General features: G+C 35.4%; 1 long non-coding RNA gene across 1 annotated transcript; it reads right to left on the bottom strand.

The window, feature by feature from the left end:
• Window positions 1–9,921: 9,921 nt before the first annotated feature.
• On the bottom strand, window positions 9,922–12,872 carry LOC140169956 (uncharacterized). The gene is made up of 2 exons (XR_011861443.1): window positions 12,558–12,872; window positions 9,922–11,627 (listed from the first exon to the last, which is right to left on the bottom strand). It is a non-coding gene; the product is annotated as an uncharacterized lncRNA (long non-coding RNA).
• Between the last annotated feature and the right edge of the window lie 10,506 nt (window positions 12,873–23,378).

Genomic DNA, 23,378 nt, shown 5'->3' with positions numbered 1-23,378 from the left:
AGAGGACAAAAAAGTTCATTTAGAACTTTCTTTTCTAAGAGTGTATAAATTCGTATATCCGAATCATCAACAATACACTTTTGTAGCACTTTAACCCTAAACTTAACCAGTTCATCAACATCGGTATTTAACCAGTGCAAATATCGACGGTAATATAGGTATTTCATCAACACAAATATCAGCAGTAGTTCAGAGTCTGTGGATCATTATGCCTAAACGGTACCAAGCACCACCCTCAACATGATAGCAAAATATATTCCTTTCTATTATTTTCAGATCAGTAAACCCCGCAGTTAACACATTTATTCCATTATCTGCTCGGATTTCATATTTTGTCTTCTACTTTACTTAGATTTCTTATTTTGCAATGATATAAATCCTGTTGTTACCATCTCCGACCATCACTAAGATCTCAAACATGGCAATCCATCATGGCACAGTTCATAAGCCCAATACATTTCTACACTTACAGAATGACCTTTGGATGTGTTGGGTACAAAAACTCATACTTCACAACTTGAGGTCAACTTTTGAGCTGTGATTGTTGGATGGATGCCACCGAACTATACCATTGGAAATTAAGCTGTTTTGGCTCATGAACCAAAATGGCCTCAATCCCAATAGCAAGGTTCAATAACCCCTGTTAATAATATTAGCTTAAAATTTGACCTCAAATGTCAGTACTCAAAACATTCAACGGTCATTCTATCAGTGTGAAAATATATTGAGGGTCATGAACTGTGACTTTAGGGATAGGCTTACCGAGTTGATACGCATCAACATGATTTATGAGACCTATATATCATGAAGAAAGAGGTAGTAAATGTGCGCTATTAAAATCCAAAAGAAACCATTTTTTAACCTAAATTTTGATCAAATTGATGCATGCTACCGCAGGGCCAACCGGTGTGTTAATTAGCCATTTAAATGCTGAACCACGTACGTGTAAGGTGAAATAAATGAATTTGGATTTTCTATTTTATGAGACCCATATTGCAAACAGGTGCAATTTCAAGAAAGTGACTTTTAAAGATTTTTTTGCAATGATGTTTTCTGCAAAATTATCGTATTTTAATATGAATGGTCTGGAAAAAAAGATTTGACAAAAAACATACAAATTACATATCTCATCATCCCGATCTGGTAATTAAAATCATACAGAATGCTAATAATCAACCTCCACGTTCCAATTGTGTAGTAAAAACCAAAATTGCATTTTGTGAAGGACCTTGATCTTTAAGAAGTAATTAAAACCTTTAGTTTTCATTTAACATTCTCAGTTTTACTTATTTTGGTAACATAAAAAAAAAAAAAAAAGTATTATAAGGCACATTCTAAAGTGTTTTCTTTATCAGGTTTTCCATTAGCTTTATCGAACATCAAATGTGTTGATGAAATCAAGCGCATTAAAAGCCTGCAAACCCAAATGAAAAGTAAGGAATGAGCTGTTTATAAACACATCATGAACATTCTACCAACCAGAAACCAAATATTTCGCTTGCTTACTTATAATCCCATGTTTTGTCAAAATATTGGTCAAAATATGTCGATATTGCTGTATTAAACATGAGTCGAATACATTTTAAAACAATGTGTTATCAAAAATTTGAAAAATCATTGTTGGTGTCATCGTCAACGTCGTCAGCATCAGCATCTACATCTGCGTCATCATCATCATCATCCGCAGTAGCAGCCGCAACAGCATCATCGTCATCATCATCGTCGTCATAAGCAGCAGCAGCAGCAGCAGCAGCATCATCATCATCAGCAGCAGCAGCATTATCATCATCACCATCATCATCGTCATCAACACATCATCAACACATCAGCAGCCATTTTAGAAATAATTAAAATTTGTAGTTTCTACTCCTCCAAAGGTATGTTCCCCACATAAAGGAGAGAATAAGAACTATGCGCCAGCAAATGTTATGGGCGGCCACATGGGTCAAAAAGGGTCTAAAACTAAGAAAGGGGTGTAAAATCCAAAAAGGGGTCTAAGACTCAGAAAGGGGTCTAAACGCAGAAAGGGGTTTAAATCCAAAAAGTGGTCTAAAACGCAGAAAGGGGTCTATACACATCAGAAAGGGGTCTAAAACTCAGAAAGGGGTGTTAATTCAAAAAGGGGTCTAAAACTCAGAAAGGGTTGTAAACACAGAAAGGGATGTAAACTAAGAAAAGGGGTCTATAACTCGGAGAGGGGGCTAAAAACAGAAAGGGATCTAAACACAGAAAGGGGTGTAAAATAAGAAAAGGGGTCTAAAACTCAGAAAGGGGTCTAAACACAGAAAGGGATGTAAACTAAGAAAAGGGGTCTAAACTCAGAAAGGGGTCTAAACACAGAAAGGATGTAAAATAAGAAAAGGGGTCTATAACTCAGAAAGGGGTCTAAACACAGAAAGGGATGTAAACTAAGAAAAGGGGTCTATAACTCGGAGAGGGGGCTAAAAACAGAAAGGGATCTAAACACAGAAAGGGGTGTAAAATAAGAAAAGGGGTCTAAAACTCAGAAAAGGGGTCTAAACACAGAAAGGGATGTAAACTAAGAAAAGGGGTCTATAACTCAGGAAGGGGTCTAAACATGGGTCAAAAAGGGCCTAAAACTAAGAAAGGGGTGTAAAATCAAAAAAGGGTCTAAGACTCAGAAAGGGGTCTAAACGCAGAAAGGGAAGTAAAAAAAGAAAAGGCGACAATAACCCAGAAAGGGGTCTAAACACAGAAGGGATGTAAAATAAAAAGGGTCTAAAACTCAGAAAGGGTTGTAAACACAGAAAGGGATGTAAACTAAGAAAAGGGGTCTATAACTCGGAGAGGGGGCTAAAAACAGAAAGGGATCTAAACACAGAAAGGGGTGTAAAATAAGAAAAGGGGTCTAAAACTCAGAAAGGGGTCTAAACACAGAAAGGGATGTAAACTAAGAAAAGGGGTCTATAACTCAGAAAGGGGTCTAAACACAGAAAGGATGTAAAATAAGAAAAGGGTATAACTCAGAAAGGGGTCTAAACACAGAAAGGGATGTAAACTAAGAAAAGGGGTCTATAACTCGGAGAGGGGGCTAAAAACAGAAAGGGATCTAAACACAGAAAGGGGTGTAAAATAAGAAAAGGGGTCTAAAACTCAGAAAAGGGGTCTAAACACAGAAAGGGATGTAAACTAAGAAAAGGGGTCTATAACTCAGAAAGGGGTCTAAACATGGGTCAAAAAGGGTCTAAAACTAAGAAAGGGGTGTAAAATCAAAAAAGGGGTCTAAGACTCAGAAAGGGGTCTAAACGCAGAAAGGGGTTTAAATCCAAAAAGTGGTCTAAAACGCAGAAAGGGGTCTATACACATCAGAAACGTGTCTAAAACTCAGAAAGGGGTGTTAATTCAAAAGGGGTCTAAAACTCAGAAAGGGTTGTAAACACAGAAAGGGATGTAAACTAAGAAAAGGGGTCTATAACTCGGAGAGGGGGCTAAAAACAGAAAGGGATCTAAACACAGAAAGGGGTGTAAAATAAGAAAAGGGGTCTAAAACTCAGAAAGGGGTCTAAACACAGAAAGGGATGTAAACTAAGAAAAGGGGTCTATAACTCAGAAAGGGGTCTAAACACAGAAAGGGATGTCTAAACACAGAAAGGGATGTACGGATCTAAACTAAGAAAGGGGGCGAAAAACAGAAAGGGATCTAAACACAGAAAGGGGTGTAAAATAAGAAAAGGGGTCTAAAACTCAGAAAAGGGGTCTAAACACAGAAAGGGATGTAAACTAAGAAAAGGGGTCTATAACTCAGAAAGGGGTCTAAACACAGAAAGGATGTAAAATAAGAAAAGGGGTTTATAACTCAGAAAGGGGTCTAAACACAGAAAGGGATGTAAAATAAGAAAAGGGGTCTATAACTCAGAAAGGGGTCTAAACACAGAAAGGATGTAAAATAAGAAAAGGGGTCTAAAACTTAGAAAGGGGTCTAAACACAGAAAGGGATGTAAAATAAGAAAAGGGGTCTATAACTCGGAGAGGGGGCTAAAAACAGAAAGGGGTCTAAACACAGAAAGGGGTGTAAAATAAGAAAAGGGGTCTAAAACTCAGAAAGGGGTCTAAACACAGAAAGGGATGTAAACTAAGAAAAGGGGTCTATAACTCATAAAGGGGTCTAAACACAGAAAGGATGTAAAATAAGAAAGGGGTCTATAACTCAGAAAGGGGTCTAAACACAGAAAGGATGTAAAATAAGAAAAGGGGTCTAAAACTTAGAAAGGGGTCTAAACACAGAAAGGGATGTAAAATAAGAAAACGGGTCTATAACTCAGAAAGGGACTAAAAACAGAAAGGGGTGTAAAATAAGAAAAATGGTCTAAAACTTAGAAAGGGGTCTAAATACAGAAAGGGATTTAAACTAAGAAAAGGGGTCTAAAACTCAGTAAGGGGTCTAAACACAGAAAGGGATGTAAACTAAGAAAAGGGGTCTATAACTCAGAAAGGGGGCTAAAACCAGAAAGGGATGTAAAAGAAGAAAAGGGGTCTAAAACTTAGAAAGGGGTCTAAACACAGAAAGGAAAAAAACTCGGAACGGTGAAACTTGTAAACAAGGTATCTAATCGGAGTATAGTATTATAAAAACGGAAAGGTTAAAAATGAAAACAGGGTGTCTAATCAGAGTATTAAAAACTCGGAACGGTGAAAAATGAAAACAGGGTGTCTAATCGGAGTATTAAAACTCGGAACGGTGAAAAATGAAAACAGGTGTATCTAATCGGAGTATTAAAAACTCAGAACGGTGAAAAATGAAAACAGGGGTATCTCTTCGGAGTAAAGAAACTTGAATCTGTGAAAAAGCTAAACAGTGGTTTACTCTTCGGAGTATTAAAAATTCGGGAACTGTGAAAATGGAAACATGGGCATTTCAATACTGTATAAAAATATTATTAAGGGAGTGTTCATAAATACTTTGGTATACTTTTGTATTATATTTCACCAGTTTAGCTTCAATATGGCAAATTTTTTGCTCGCTTCGCGCGCATTTGTACCACAAACTTATTTTGGCGGCAAAAGGTGCTGGATTCACTGGACTTCAAGAAATTTTCTCTAACCCCAATGTCAAAAAGAAATCTATGCCACTGTTAATGATGTATAATATATTTTGGTTTCTTTTTAGGACATGAAGGGGGAATCAAAAATATTTTAGACCATAATTGATGTTGAATATATCAAATATTTCATTAAGGGAACTGGAATGAGCGTTTTGAGCGTTTCGACAGCATTTTTTTGTGGGACATGAGACAAAGATGCCAGTCAGTGTTTTCAAAAAATCCTGAAATGGCAACAAATTTCCTGAAAAATGTACTTTGCCTATACATTTGTACAGGATCATCCAAGTAAAATTTCCTGAAATCAGGAAATTTCCTGAAGACTAACAACACTGATGAGAGCACATCAGACCTATCGAATTGCATTCCGAATACGAAGAATGTCTTTCTGATATCAAATAATTTTCATTTTATGAAATTCACGATATAATACAAATTTGATGTTGAATATATCAAATATTTCATTAAGGAACTGGAATGAGCGTTTTGAGCGTTTCGACAGCATTTTTGTGGGACATGAGAGCACATCAGACCTATCGAATTGCATTCCGAATACGAAGAATGTCTTTCTGATATCAAATAATTTTCATTTTATGAAATTCACGATATAATACAAATTTGATGTTGAATATATCAAATATTTCAATAAGGGAACTGGAATGAGCGTTTTGAGCGTTTCGACAGCATTTTTTTGTGGGACATGAGAGCACATCAGACCTATCGAATTGCATTCCGAATACGAAGAATGTCTTTCTGATATCAAATAATTTTCATTTTATGAAATTCACGATATAATACAAATTTTATGACAAATTATTAAAATTTGATATTTTTCACATTTTGGAGATATAACAGTTCTCGAAGTAAATTTTATAAATTTAATGATATAGTCTTAAAGTGTATGTAGCTGGGAGGAAAAGCCGATGATCAATTGAAAATTTTGTATTTTCATATTGAAGATATTGATTTTTTCCCAAAAAGACATAATTTTTTTTTGGTGTTTTGGGAAAAAAATCCGTATCTTCAATACGAAAGGTCAAAATTTTCAATTGATCGTCGGCTTTTCATCCCACCTACATACACTTTAGGTAGAAATCATCAGATTTATAAAGTTTCCTTCGAGTACTGTTAAATATCAAAAATATCAATTTTTAATGAGTTGCCATAAAATGTGTACTAGGCCTACATTGCGAATTTCAGAAAATCAAAATTATTTGATATCAGAAGGCCATTCTTCTTATTCAGAATGCAATTGGATATGTCTGATGTGCTCTAATGTCCCACAATAAATACTGTCCAAACGTTCATACCCCTTCCCTTAAGCTTTTAATTAATATATATCCCAATTTAAAATGTAGTTTGCCCTATCTGTGCCGGACCTTTAGTTACGACGCTATGCATGCGCAGAAATGTAGCAAAGGTCAACGCACTTTCGGCTTGGTGCAATTTTACTAATAGGCCTACGCTTAGTTGTTGGTCTACCCTTCATACTCGTTCAAACCGTTGTTCCGGGGGGGGGGACTCCTATAATATTGGTACGTGTCATGTGCCTGTCAATAGACCCCATTTTTCCAGTGAGGCAAATCTGCCACCCGATGACCCCTTTTAAATCAGCTTAGGGGCTGTGCAATGAGCCCTGGGGAGGGTAAAATGGGGGGCAGACTTTTGGCAAGCCGAGAGGAGGGGGGGGCAAGCAATTTTGGGTACACATTCAAGGGGCGCGCTTTAAAGTAAAAGGAAAACAACACGGAAACGTTTATGCAAATTTTCCTGCTCGCTGCGCCCGCAACATGTATCATTTTTAGACCATTAAGGTTTGTAAATTGAGATCCCAAAAATTTGGCATGAGCAAGGGGAGAGGGGGGGGAAAGAATTTTTGGCAGGCTGAGAGTGGCATATAGTCTCCTCCTCCGCCGGTAATAATGGAGTGAGTAGGATCAAACCGGCCGCGGTGGAGACTATGAATTATTTTGCTGTCTACTGTAGATAGCCGATAATTTCGAGCGAAATAAACACTGAATAAAAAATAACACACAAAAAAGAAACTTACCCGTATCGTGAGATAGGCCTGTAATACTATGCTCTCGAAATAAATGCTCTTGAGATAAATATAGGCCCTGCACCTTTTTCTAAATGGTAAACGATCCTTTATGAGAAATTTAGCTAAAATAGAAACAAAATTTACAGGGTCGTCGTGAATCATGATCCTTGCAGTAGAGGGGTGACCGTATTTGCCGGAATGTCAAATTTGACACCCATTGTTAGTGCAAGGGGTGAATGTGAAATATTTTAATAAAGCATCACAAAAGGAACCCATTAATTTTTGGAGGCAACTTATTAATTCAATTGTTTTTAGCTCAAAAACATCGACATTTTTTGCTTAAAATTGTTTCCCCATAAATTTTTACAAACGTGTATATTTTTTCTTCATGTTCGATCACCCGTTCCATTAAAAAAAAGCTCACCCATTAATTTAGTCCAATATTGATCAGTCCTTACACCAGTTACCATGAATTGAAAACAAACACATATATTACATTTTAATTTGGTAATTGTCACTTTATTTTTCTAGTCACCAGTCACCACGAAAACAAACACATATTATGTAAATTTGTATTCTTATTCAGTGTATTTTATTTTTTTCTAACACATGATTGACATGATGCCAAAACACACACAAAGTATTCCAACATGTGGTCAGCAATCAGCATATGATTCAAACCAAAAATACACCAAAGTTGAATGTAACAGTATAACACTTAAAACGAGTGAACATTTATTTGTTACCAATTTTACTGGCAGTGTATTATTCTGAACTTCAGGGACGTAGCCCATGGACTTCGTCCACCCGCTTGCTGCGCCCCAGTTGAATATGCATGCTTAACATTAAAAGGTGTTTTTGTCTTTCAATGTTTTTGTTGATTTAGGACAGGGGTGTCTATTCTTCCAGAAAATATTCCTACACCCTACCGCGGTGTGTCACAGCCTCACAGGAATCAAAATGGACCCAAAATGGACAATGTTATGCTGATTGCTATCTATCAGGGGTGTGAGAGGCCACAGACCAAAAACGAGGAAAAGGGAAAATCACTAAAAACAGCGTAAAATCAGGGTAAAAACGCCAAATATGGGCTGAAAATAAAAGAAAAACGCGTAAATTTTGGCAACGCAAAAAGAGGAAATCAGCTGAAAAGAGGAACTCTCACATCCCTGATCTATGTGTAGTTTTCTGTATTTTTCTTGTTCCCTCCCTTCCCTGACTGAATATGTGAGTATTATTTTGTCAGCCCCAGAACTCTTTATCAGTGGCGTAGATGGGGTTGGAAAATAAAATACGTTGGTGCACTTTTTCGTTTAAAGCACAAATTCGTGCCCCAGTAGGGGGGCATCAACATGGGGATGATTGTATGGGCCATCCCCTGGCAAAATACCGGATCTACGCCCATCAACTGTTAGGTGTTGTACGTTAATTGTTCTGATTCTGTTTTCCCTTTAAACATAAAATCCTTCCTTAGATGGTACAGTCTGGACACTGAATACAGTAATTGCATGTAAGGAGTAACGGTTTAAAGGGGAGACAGACTCAGACTGTCAAACACCTCCAGGCTCTTATTTTCAGAACTGTGATTTATTATTTTCAGGATGTGTGAGAGTTCAGTTTTTTTGGTTTTGATTTTCAACTTTTTTGTACCTGGTACACTAACTTGCTCATACAAAAGTATAGGATCTTCCCAAATTACAGATTTTTCTTTGCTGGCTGATTTCAGCTTTTTGCTAGCTGTTTTCAGCTTTTTTTTAGCTCTTTAGAATTCAAATTCTTCTGTAGCAGAGTTTCGAGATTGCCACTCATCTAGGGAAGGATAATCAATGGTTTGGATCTGAAGCTTAAAGGGAAGACAAACTTGGACAAGTTAATATTCATCATGTTCATAGAGCTGTTATAGGTATAACATTTCCTGCCCAATTTTGTTTCCCATTTTGCATTTTTTCAAAATCAAAATTATAGCGCTTTGGGACAAGTAAGATAATATTATAGGGCAAGGACTACAACTACTGCACTGGACATTTTATTTCTGCACAGACAACATTTGTGGAGTTACAATAAAAAATGAGGGAAAACAAATCAATAACTACTTGCTTTGAAATGCTGAATTTTCAGTACAGTAGTTGTATTCCTGGTCCCTATAATATAAATATCTTACTTGTCACCAATGGCTATAATTTTTGAGAAAAATGCAAAAATAGGCACAAAATTGGACAGGGGTGTAGTACCCCTTAAGGCCAGAGTAATGGGAGAGAACATGGACCTTTTCGAGCATCATTATTTCTGAATTGTATGTCCAAAGTATATAAAACTATACATTTTTAGAAAGGAAATGAGTCAAGGAATCCATGGTGACGTCAGATTTGTTCAAAAATCTCGAGTTTTTGAAAAAATCACAAACATTCACTTTTTTACCCCAATTATTTTGTGACAATTTAGAAAAAAATCCGTTCGGAGTAAAAAAAATTCAGTTCGCTTTTCATGAAGAGACATGAACTAAGGGAAGGTTTTTTTTATATTTTTTTGAAATTTGTCTCTTTTTTCGAAATATTGAAAAAAGCAATTTTGTTACTCTATTAAGCTAAAAATTGCACATAATGGTGTATATTTTTGTTTAAAACAAATATTTTGAAAAAATGAGAAAACCTTCCCTAGACTTTGATGTACTCTAAACGATAGTGCAAAAAGTTTACCTTTTGCTTGTATATTTTTTGAGTTATCTTGTCACAAAAATTGTGCAATATTGTCAAAAGTGAACTCTGAGAAATCGACGTTTTAGTAAAAAAATGTCACAATTATGCACAAAACGTCCTTATATTTTTAAACGGTAAGACTTTCACGCTTGTAAAAGCTGTATCTGGTGCACGGTCTAAATATGCATCTTTTTGCACCAATGAATCTATAATGTCTGCTTTAGTTCATTTTATTTTAATCTTCTTTGAATCCTGTTGATTTTTTTTCCTCTCTTTTTAAAATCAATAACACAAAATTCCCCCAGCCCCCCCAAGAGGTAAAATTATTCCCTCCCTTTGGGGGTGAATAATGGAAGAAAACTCCCTGTTTAAGGGAAGGGGTATGAACGTTTGGACAGTATTTATTGTGGGACATTAGAGCACATCAGACATATCGAATTGCGAGGACTGTTGCATACGAAGAATGTCCTTCTGATATCAAATAATTTTGATTTTTTGAAATTCGCAATGTAATACACATTTTATGGCAAATCATTAAAAATTGATATTTTTGATATCGTATTGAAGATATGGATTTTTTTTTCAAAACACCAAAAAAAAAAATTAGGGCTTTTTGGGAAAAAAGTCCATATCTTCAATATAAAAGGTCAAAATTTTCAATTGATCGTCGGCTTTTCCTCCCAGCTACATACACTTTAAGAATATATCATTAGATTTATAAAATTTACTTCGAGGACAGTTATATATCAAAAATTTGAAAAGTATCAAATTTTAATAATTTGTCATAAAATTTGTATTATATCGTGAATTTCAAAAAATGAAAATTATTTGATATCAGAAAGACATGCTTCGTATTCAGAATGCAATTCCATACATCTGAGGTGCTCTCATGTCCGACAAAAAATACTGTCGAAATGCCATAAACGCTCATTCTAGATCCCTTAAGGAATGGGATATTAATGTTTGCACAGTATTATTTGTGGGAGCTGAGAGTACATCAGACATATTGAATTGCATTCTGGATATGAGGAATGTTCTGATGATATCAAATAATTCTGATTTTTTGAAATTTGCGATATAATACAAATTTTATGACAAATCATTAAAATTTGATATTTTCTAAATTTCTGATATTTAACAGTCACTCCTCAAAGTAAACTTTCTAAATCTAATGATATGTACTTAAAGTATATGTAGCTGGGATGAAAAGCTGACGATCAGTTGAAAATATTGACCTTTCATATTGAAGGTATACATTTTTTTCCCCAAAAGACCTATTTTTTGTGTTTTTGGGAAAAAAATCCATATCTTCAATACAAATTTACGAACGGTCAAAATTTTCAATGGATCGTCGGCTTTTCATCCCAGCTACATATACTTTAAGTACATATCATTAGATTTAGAAAGTTTACTTCGAGGACTGTTGTATATCAATTTTTAATCATTTGCCATAAAATGTGTATTATATTGCAAATTTTAAAAGCACCTAATTTAGGCAAATTTTGGTGGTTTTTTTTAAATGTCAGCATTCATTAGTCTGTGTGGCAGTGGCACATCCTTGCACAAAATGTTTTGAAGAACCCTGTCGGTCAAATTCATCAGGTGATGTCTACTAGTGCCTAATTGATAGGTAGGCCTACATGTAGGCCCTACCTGCAATGTTGTTGACAAGTTGTCTTTTTCTGTCAATTGTTTTTCCCTCAAATTTAAATTTGATTTACACCACAGATCCTGGAAGTTTACACATATCATCATCTCGATCTTTCTCTTGCTTTAGCTTGCTGCTGTGTTGCTGCAGGTGGTTCCTTCCAGTTCCAGTACAAATATTATCTGTAAAATAAACCAAAATATCAATTAAAAATGTTTAAATTTAATACATGTTTCTCACCAATATTAAATTGAACAACCTACTGAGTCCACAAAGTAGTTTTGGCCTCAAATTAGTAGTTTGGGCCCAGACTTAGTAACTTAGGGCCCGACTTAGTAACTAGGGGCCCTGAGTTACTAAGTTGGGGCCCTCTGTCACTAAGTTTGGGCCTTGAGTTACTAAGTCAGTGACCCAAATTACTAAGTCGGGCCCAAGTTACTAAGTTACTATCACAGGGCCCTAACTTTCTATCTCCAGGCCCCAAATTGCTAAGTTAGAAAAAGAATGATTCTATGAACTTTGAATGCTTTTATGATACTCAATTTATTATCCAGTAAAGTTGAAATAATATGACTACTGTATGTTGAATTTCGCACATTTGATTTGTGCATATTTATACAGAGCTAAGTACAATTCAGCTGCAAGTAGGTAAATTTTGCATATTTGAACGTGTTCGTAACGTTTTCCTATGCCTCTTTAGGGCGTAATATAGAAACGGTGCCCAAAATATCTGTGCCAAAAATTGCTTGCCCCCCCTTTCGACCTGCCAAAAATCGCTTGACCCCCCCTTTCGACCTGCCAAAAATGCTTGCCCCCCCTTTTGGCCTGCCAAAAAATGTTGGCACCCCACCCCAATAATTCACCCCCCCGGTACACATAATTATTGCACCACCCTCAGTGGTCATGAAAGGATTCAATAGATAACCTCTGCCCCAATAATCCCAAGCTATTGTCTGAAACTGCACCTCAGAAGATGTATGGTAACAACTCAGTCCTCAAATGATAGTCATATAACGACCAAAAGATAAATGACTGACTATCATTGAGGACTGAGTTCCGCAGTCTAATATACAATGTACACAATGATAAGTAACAAGTACTTTTAAGCTTACCTACGGTAGACGTCCTACCTGATTCATTCTGAATGATAAGACCCGTAAATTGACGGGATTAACACGAACTTGCAGTTTCTGGACAGTTTCCACAGTCGTAGACGATAATAAATCGGACACACGGCCATTAAATCCCACCGTTTTTCTATGATGAACGACTTTTTCTCATACGATAATCTCGGATGACATCGCGCGGCCTTCCTGTTAGCCTGTATCTGAAACGGGGTGAACGTGCAGTTCGGCAAAATCGCCAAACGGGATGTATTATACGGTATACCATGAGGGCCAATGTTTTCCCAGAAAAAAAATCCCAGAAAAAAATTTATCCCACAAAAATATTTATCCCAGAAAAATATTTATACCACAAAAAATATTTATCCTAGAAAAACTATTTATCCCAGAAAAATAATTTTCCCAGAAAAAATATTTATCCCACAAAATATAGTTTTCCCAGAAAAAAATTTATCCCAGAAAAATATTTATCCCAGAAAATATTTATCTAAAATAATTATCCCAGAAAATGCTTTTTTCCTTTAATAAATCCGGCCTATAGGCGGGCCTATAGGCCTATCCGGGCTTTTTACGTCACTAACACTATAAACATGAAAATGTTGTCTGGTGGGGAAAAACACATTAGGGGCCTACAAAGATATAAGCCACGAAAAACTCGTGTGAAAAGCATGAAAATGCCCGGAGATAGAACCAAGCCAAAACAAACCCAGGAGATTTCCCGACAACTTACATCCTCTGGTACAAAGATAATATAAACCACCAGTCAACTACTGTTCATTAACTTCATACAATCAAATCACACATCATGGAAGTTATTTTAAAATAAAAATACATGGAGATTGGAGATGATCTGTGTCCAGTAAAGAGAATGCACAAGGCAAGAAGCACAAAACATGAAGAGGATTCATTATTCATAAGAAAACAACATATAATTAATTGTACACAGAAGTTGTAAAAAAAAAGCTAAATCTCTAATCGAAAGGGAAAGACGACAAACCAAACCTACCCACCCCAACACACCCACTCCAAAAATTTGACAGATGTTCCAAAATGTTTGTAATTTGTCAAAAATTGGAAACAATAAAATAAGTGACTAAAAACAATGAGCCCTTCTTAATACCATGGTTATTTACTAATTTATTTATTTACTTCTTTTCTTTCTTTTCTCTTTTCTCTTTTTCTTTCTTTCTTTCTTTCTTTCTTTCTTTCTTTCTTTCTTTCTTTCTTTCTTTCTTTCTTTCTTACTTTCTTTCCTTTCTTTGTTTCTTTTTTCCTTTTTTCATTTCTTGCTTTTTTTCTTTTCATTCTTTCCTTCATTTTTCTTTTCTTTTTCTTTATTTCTTTCTTTCTTTCTTTAATTAATTAAAATTAATTAATTAATTAATTAATTAATTAATTAATTAATTAATTAATTGTATTTATTTATTTATTTTTTTATTTATTTATTTATTTATTTATTTTATTTTATTTATTATTTGTCTGTTTTATTCATTTAATCATGTATTTATTTATTTTCATATTTTTTCCTCTCCCGTGTAAACTTTAAAGTACGACGGTGATCATACATTTCGTCAGCCTGCTACCTGAATTGCCTAATACTATTAGTAAAAATATGGTTCAAGCATGCATTTAAACATATTTATTCACCAATCTTTGCACAGGAACAAATGATAATGATACAAATGAAAGGGAATAATCCGAAATAATTAGGGTGATGACGTAACTGATGCATGCTTGAAACCACATTTTTTTAATCCATGGCTTTTGTTTACTAAGTGCATAAGCAAATAACATTTATAGTTTAAAAAAAAAGATATGATAGATAGACGGATACTACGTTGCTCATGCTCAGGAATTCTATAATTTGCCTGCTAGTTTGTTTGGGATCATAAGCTGTTTACGCTGACAGCAGTGTGACTCAGTATTTAGCCTGAGTCCTCGGCCTCTCACTCGCCAAATATCTAATATGGCGGCTAAACATGCCGTAGTATTCAAGACTGGAGGATTTAGCCTAACTCAGTACTTTTGAGTGTCGTCTCTCATAGTTTAAGTTCTCTAGACCCCTATCGCAGTTTGAGACCCTTTCGCAGTTTTAGAGCCCTAACGCAGTTTTAGAGCCCTATTCGGATGTTACACCCCTTTTGAGCTTTGGCCGCCTTTTATGGTTTTGCACCCGTTTCTGAATTTTTATACACCGATTAGACGCACACCTTTCTCGGCCGGTTTTACATCCCGTTACTGCGTTTAGACCCCTTTCCGAGTTCTAGAGCCATTATGGAAATTTACACCCTTTCTGTGTTTAGACCCTTTCTTCTTTTACACCCCTTTGTGTTTTTAGCCCCCTTTCTGAGTTATAAACCCCTTTTCTTATTTTACATCCCTTTCTGTGTTTAGACCCCTTTCTGTTTTTAGTTATAGACCCCTTTTCTTAGTTTACATCCCTTTCTGTGTTTAGACCCCTTTCTGAGTTTTATACCCCTTTTCTTATTTTATATCCTTTCTGTGGTTAGACCCCTTTCTGAGTTATAGACCACTTTTCTTCTTTTACACCCCTTTCTGTTTTTAGCCCCCTTTAGACCCTTTTCTTATTTTACATCCCTTTCTGTGTTTAGACCCCTTTCTGTTTTTAGCCCCCTTTCCGAGTTATAGACCCCTTTTCTTAGTTTACATCCCTTTCTGTGTTTAGACCCCTTTCTGAGTTTTAGACCCCTTTTCGTTTTTAAATCCCTTTCTGTGTTTAGACCCCTTTCTGAGTTATAGACCACTTTTCTTATTTTACACCCCTTTCTGTGTTTAGACCCTTTCTGAGTTACAGACCCCTTTTCTTATTTTACATCCCTTTCTGTGTTTAGACCCCTTTCTGTTTTTAGCCCCCTTTCCGAGTTATAGACCCTTTTCTTATTTTACATCCCTTTCTGTGTTTAGACCCTTTCTAAGTTTTAGACCCTTTTCTTAGTTTAAATCCTTTCTATGTTTAGACCCTTTCTAAGTTTTAGACCCATTTTCTTCTTTTTACATCCCTTTCTGTTTTTAGCCCCTTTCTGAGTTATAGACCCCTTTTCTTATTTTACATCCCTTTCTGTGTTTAGACCCTTTCTGTTTTTAGCCCCTTTCCGAGTTATAGACCCCTTTTCTTAGTTTACATCCCTTTCTGTGTTTAGACCTCTTTCTGAGTTTAGACCCCTTCTTATTTTATATCCTTTCTGTGTTTAGACCCCTTTCTGAGTTATAGACCACTTTTTCTTCTTTTACACCCCTTTCTGTTTTTAGCCCCTTTCTGAGTTATAGACCCCTTTTCTTATTTTACACCCCTTTCTGTGTTTAGACCCCTTTCTGAGTCTTAGACCCTATTTTGTATCTTACAACCCTTTCTGAGTTTTAGACCCCTTTTTGAATTAACACCCCTTTCTGAGTTTTAGACCCCTTTCTGATGTGTATAGACCCCTTTCTGCGTTTTAGACTACTTTTTGGATTTTACACCCCTTTCTGCGTTTAGACCCTTTCTGAGTCTTAGACCCTTTTTGGATTTTACACCCCTTTCTTAGTCTTAGACCCTTTTTTTTTTTTGTGGCCGCCCATAAAATGTCTATACTTCGATTGTTCCACCCCCGTCGCCAATGCCTCATCTCAGAGGCTGTATATAAGATTACCAAGTTTACCTAGAAAACCTGGAAATACGGTTAGCCATTAGGGGCAATAATGGTAAACAAGTGAAGTAATTTGACAATCAAGTTACGCTTTTCAAATCATCGTCGTCGTAATAAAATGACCAAAGCAGAGGGGCAAAAACGCTATCGACTATTCAACTCGCCGTCTGTCCAGACGCAGTATGTTATTACCGAGTTTGCTTACAAAAAACCTAGAAATATGACAGCTATAAGCGTCAAAATTGGTAACTAAGAGAAATGTTGTGTAGAATTTGATATCATTAAGTACCGGAGTAGTGTTGTTTTACATTTGTGTGAAATGCAACAGCGCGCAAGCAGGTTAATGCTATATCGACTCAATCCTGTTGTTATTTCGGTCCGTTTCAGACGCGCGGTACGATTTAATATCTAGTTTACTAAGAATAATGTAGAAAATACGGTTAGCCATTCGAAGGAAAATTGGTAAACAAGCGAATAGTGCAGGCTTTTAGAGTTAAATAGGACAATCAGATCAAGCAGATGAAGACATACCGGGCTATTCCAGTTGAAATCCATACACCAATACGGATGACATGACCTTAATCTCCAGCGCAGGGAGTGTGAATTTCAAATGGGGTTACATGATTGGGTGGCTCCATTTGAAATCTACACCCATGTGTGGGAGATTAAGGTCATGTCTTCCATAAGGGGTGTAAGGATTTCAACTGGAATGGTCCATCGCAAATGTTAAAGGTGTGACTTTCAAATGGCAATTGCAGTAGTGTGGAGATTCAAACTAATGTTTGAATATTACTACCAAAACAGGATTCGAACCATGTACCTCTATGTTACTGACATTTTGTTAACAAACTAAATGTCGTGGTATAAAAGATCATTCATAGTGAACTTTCAAATGGTATAAAAATATACGCCAATCACAGCAGCGGGATATACTCGGAACCAATATTTAGGGGAAGATTCGGAATGGGTGCCGGTGGTACCGGCATATAGAATAACTAGATCTTAATTTTTTCAACACATCATAAGATGACCAATAGGAAACAATATTACTACCTATAATCAGGATTCGAACCATGTACCTCTAACATAATAATCTTATTTTAGCAAACCAAATTTCGCGATATAGAGGGCGATCATGTTTAGGTATATACTGTTGAACGTTATACACATGTATGCGAAATTACATTTAGGCCTATATTTGACTGCAAACCTTTATCCCATGAAAAAAGACAGTATTTGTTAATGTTATGTTATATTCTTGCAGACATGCATTTTTACGTGGGAAGAGTGGGTAGAGTGTTAAACATTTTAAAAACCTTATGGTTTGTTTCTGAAGCAGGCGCATTTAACCAACATGAGAATACATTACATGAGGAAGGGCAAATTTAGAAGGAAATCTAATTTTCGAACAGAATTTGATACGGTCATGCATACACATGTGTAGGTAACGAAAAGCCAATACTATTTCATGTTCAATTATTCACAAAATAGAGCAGGCAAATTATTTACTTCTCATGTTTTGTACTTCGAAGGCATTCATGTCGATAAACTTGATAGATGTCAAATATGTTTAAGAATGTAGACGAAGCGAATAATTTGTAAGAAAAACCAACGAAGAAAGAACACATTGCTGTATACCACCTGTACACTGTGATGCCAAGACATAGGATCCACAACATGCTATCAGGGCACAGTTCTTTAACCCCAATACAATTGTGCATTCATTGAATGACTTAAGTAAATTTGGGTACAAAAAATCATACTCTGCAACTTGAGGTCAAATTTTGCACTATGAGTGTTTAATTGAGGTTATTGAACTATGCCATTGGAATGAGGCCATTGTGGTCCATCGTTCAATATAAGCTAACCAACCATGACTTGTTAAATATTTATTTGGTTTCCGTTATGAATTTGTGACTTTTGTATTATAATTAATGAAACGTAAATTTGTTGTTCCAGATACGTGCGATAAACACATTTTGAAAAAAAAGCTATAGATCCTTTTAGTTACAGAATTGAATTAATTTCTCGCGGAGTTACCGTTTCTTTATACTTGCGACTTGCGCATTATGGATCCAAATTAATAATGTGTGCCCTTCGCAGTAGAAAATAAGGAATAAGTTATTGAGCTCAAAAGATAATAGTTGATTATAATAAGTTCATTGTTAATTTTCTCAAGAAAATGGAACTTATTACAGTCATGTGGTAACCTAATTCACTGTATAATCGACATTGAGCTGTTTTACAATTGAAATCCATACATCCACTGTGGAAAACATGACCTTAATCTTCCACACATGGAGTGTGAATTTCAAATGAGGTTACCTGAATGGATGACTCCATTTGATATTCACACTCCCTGTGGAAGATTAAGGTTATGTCTTCCATAGGGGGTGTATGGATTTCAACTAAAATAGCCCCTTCCTGATAAAAGGTCAACCACATGTAGTAATGTACTATTTCTTGGAGCGTTCTTGCTGATATAAGATACGCTTAACAGTTAGTGTTGGTCTAAAGGCTACGCTTTATAATAGAGATCTTGTTCCCCACAAAACAAGATTAATCTTATAATGAATTTCTTATCTCTATGATTAGATGAATAAATTTCTTTTATCACTTTGTGCGGACAAATTAAATCTTCTGCTATAGTATGTCAAAACTACATTGGAAAAGTCATATTTTTACTAGTCCAATCGACAGATTTTTAATATGCATAGCAATATGAACCACCCATGCACGAGTTAATAGGTTATGGGATATGCTTAGGTAACCCTACATTATTTTTCCTCCTCTTTTTTCTTCAGTTGGTTACGAGTCATTTGATTTCCAATGAAGCCGTCTATGATATAACTTACTTCACTGCTAATTAGTTTTGACGATTGATTATTAGCCAGTAAAATGGCTTGTGCTATGTCGCGCGAGAACGTATTCCCGCATTTATTGGTTAGAATCCATTGGTAGTTACTCGCGACATAAGTATGAATTAATCTTGACTTCAATTGGGATAATCTCGCGATAGCATCATATTAATTTCGTAGCTACGTAGCAAAGAGAAAATAAGCTTGGTATTTTGTTATAGGTGGCATTCGGATTTGCAGATGCATATTTGCAAACTATGGTGATTTTGGTAAATCCTTGACAACTTCACGTGATTGGTCCAATAGCGTTATCAGCAGTACATAGCTACCGTACTTCATTGATACCAATATCAGCTGTAGATAGTTACTTCATCAGTACCCATATCATCAGTAGATAATTACTTAATCAACACCATATCAACAGTGGATAAACAATTTATCAACACCGTTATCAGCAGTAGATAGCTTCTTCATCAATACCCATATCAGCAGTAGATAGTTACTTCATCAATACCCATATCGGCATTAGATAGTTACTTCATCAATACCCATATCAGCAGCAGATATTTACTTCATCAATACCAATATCAGTAGTAGATAGTTACTTCATCAATACCCATATCAGCAGTAGATAGTTACTTCATCAATACCCATATCAGCAGTAGATAGTTACTGCATCAATACCGATATTAGTAGTAGATAGTTACTTCATCAATAACCATATCAGCAGTAGATAGTTACTTCGCCAATGTCCATATCAGCAGTAGATATTTACTTCATCAGTACCCATATCATCAGTATATATTTACTTCCATCAATACCCATATCAGAAGTAGAGAGTTACTTCATCAGTACCCATATCAGCAGTAGATATTTACTTCGTCAGTACCCATATACCAATATCAGCAGTAGATAGTTACTTCATCAATACCCATATCAGAAGTAGATAGTTACTTCATCAGTACCCGTATCAGCAGTAGATAATTACTTCACCAGTACCCTTATCAGCAGTTACTTCCATTAATACCAATATCAGCAGTAGATAGTTTCTATCTACAATACATATATCAACAGCAGATAGATACTTCGTCAATACCCACATCAAAAGATAGTTATATACTTCATCAATACCCATATCAGCAGTAGATAGTTACTTCATCAATACCCATATCAGCAGTAGATAGTTACTTCATCAATACCCATATCAGCAGTAGATAGTTAATGCATCAATACCCATATCAGCAGTAGATATTTACTTCATCAATACCCGTATCAGCAGTAGATAGTTACTTCATCAATACCCATATCAGCAGTAGATATTTACTTCATCAATACCCATATCAGCAGTAGATAGTTACTTCATCAATACCCATATCAGCAGTGGATATTTACTTCATCAATACCCATATCAGCAGTAGATAGTTAATTCATCAATACCCATATCAGCAGTAGATATTTACTTCATCAATGCCCATATCAGAAGTAGATAGTTACTTCATCAATACCCATATCAGCAGTAGATATTTACTTCATCAATGCCCATATCAGCAGTAGATAGTTACTTCATCAATACCCATATCAGTAGTAGATATTTACTTCATCAATGCCCATATCAGCAGTAGATAGTTACTTCATCAATACCCATATCAGCAGTAGATATTTACTTCATCAATGCCCATATCAGAAGTAGATAGTTACTTCATCAATACCCATATCAGCAGTAGATATTTACTTCATCAATGCCCATATCAGCAGTAGATAGTTACTTCATCAATACCCATATCAGCAGTAGATAATTACTTCATCAATACCCATATCAGCAGTAGAAATTTACTTCATCAATGCCCATATCAGAAGTAGATAGTTACTTCATCAATACCCATATCAGCAGTAGATATTTACTTCATCAATGCCCATATCAGCAGTAGATAGTTACTTCATCAATACCCATATCAGTAGTAGATATTTACTTCATCAATGCCCATATCAGCAGTAGATAGTTACTTCATCAATACCCATATCAGCAGTAGATAGCTTCTTCATCAATACCCATATCAGCAGTAGATAGCTTCTTCATCAATACCTATATCAGCAGTAGATAGTTACTTCATCAATACCCATATCAGCAGTAGATAGTTACTTCATCAATGTCCATATCAGCAGTAGATAGTAATTGCATCAATACCCATATCAGCTGCAGTAGATAGTTACTTCATCAATACCCATATCAGAAGTAGATATTTACTTCGTCAATGTCCATATCAGCAGTAGATAGTAATTGCATCAATACCCATATCAGCAGTAGATAGTTACTTTATCAATACCCATATCAGAAGTAGATAGTTATTTCATCAATACCCATATCAGCAGTAGATAGTTACTTCATCAATTTCCATATCAGCAGTAGATAGTAATTGCATCAATACCCATATCAGCAGTAGATAGTTACTTCATCAATACCCATATCTGCAGTAGATAGCTTCTTCATCAATACCCATATCAGCAGTAGATAGTTACTTCATCAATACCCATATCAGCAGTAGATAGTTACTTCATCAATGTCCATATCAGCAGTAGATAGTAATTGCATCAATACCCATATCAGCAGTAGATAGTTACTTCATCAATACCCATATCAGAAGTAGATATTTACTTCGTAAATGTCCATATCAGCAGTAGATAGTAATTGCATCAATACCCATATCAGCAGTAGAGAGTTACTTTATCAATACCCATATCAGAAGTAGAGAGTTACTTTATCAATACCCATATCAGAAGTAGATAGTTATTTCATCAATACCCATATCAGCAGTAGATAGTTACTTCATCAATTTCCATATCAGCAGTAGATAGTAATTGCATCAATACCCATATCAGCAGTAGATAGTTACTTCATCAATACCCATATCAGCAGTAGACAGTTACTTCATCAATGTCCATATCAGCAGTAGATAGTTACTTCATCAATACCCATATCAGCAGTAGACAGTTACTTCATCAATACCCATATCAGAAGTAGATAGTTACTTCCGTTAATACCAATATCAGCAGTAGATAGAGTTACTTCATCAATACTGATATCAGCAGTAGATAGTTACTTCATTAATACCCATATCAACTGTATAGTTACTTCGTCAATACCCATATTAAAAGTAGATAGTTACTTCATCAATGCGCATATCAGCAGTAGATAGTTACTTCTTCATCAATACCGATATCAGAAGTAGATAGTTACTTCATCAATACCCATATCAGCAGTAGAGAGTAATTGCATCAATACCCATATCAGAGGTAGATAGTAACTTCATCAATACACATATCAGTTTTAGTTAAATAGTTAAAAACTGTACACATAATAATATTATGTTTCTACCATCGCGCTCGTCTTATAACGTTCTCTAGAACTTGTCGTTTCAATGCTTCAAATGTTGATGAAATAATGGACCTTCTTTATGATTTCGTTTGAATAAAAACTCCATGGTGGGTGTTTTATTAATATAATCATCAGCAGAAGATAGTTACACTTTATTACCGCGGATATTAGAGGTATAGCCATTCCAACCTGTAGCGATAATGATTGATACCAAAATTAATTGTTGCTTGTTTGTTTGTTTAACTGTTTGCTGCTTTTGTTGGTTTGAATTATATATAATCGATTCCTTTCTGAAGCAGAAGTCAATTTAAATTTAGTTAAAATCGTGAGCCAAACGATTAGGCACAAATCGTAGCCACCCATAAAAATACACCATCAATCGTGTTTACTGTGTTGTACTTTTAAAAGTTCACCCACAGTTATACTTGTTAAACACATCTCACACAGAAATAAACAAATTTTATCGTGTTTTAATTAGTAAGACATTTGTAAATAACAACAATATAACTGTTCAATTAGATATCACACTGCAAAAAAAAGTGTTCTGAATTAGAACACTAAAAATTGTAACACTTATTGAACATATAAAAGTGTACTGATTGTGAACACCAAGTGTTCCAGACTTTAACACAACAGTATAATTTGTGAACACGTGTGTTCACCTTTTGAACACTTGATGTTAACATATTGTCGTCATTTTAGAACATGGTGTGTTCATGTTTTGAACACCTAATGTTAAAACTTTGAACACAAAGTGTTCCAAATCCTAACACATTTACATGTTCAATGCCATGTAACACTTTAAGAACACATTTACATGTTCAAAATCAAATGTGTTCAGCTTTAGAACACTTGTGTTCTAATCATTTAGAACACTTGTGTTCTAATCTTTGAACACTGAGTTGTGTTCACAAATGTCATACACTTAGTG

This window comes from Amphiura filiformis, chromosome 14, assembly GCF_039555335.1.
Source record: "Amphiura filiformis chromosome 14, Afil_fr2py, whole genome shotgun sequence".
Lineage (NCBI taxonomy): Eukaryota > Metazoa > Echinodermata > Ophiuroidea > Amphilepidida > Amphiuridae > Amphiura > Amphiura filiformis.
The sequence above is the reverse complement of the archived record's forward strand: the minus strand, read 5'-3'. Positions and strand labels throughout refer to the sequence as shown.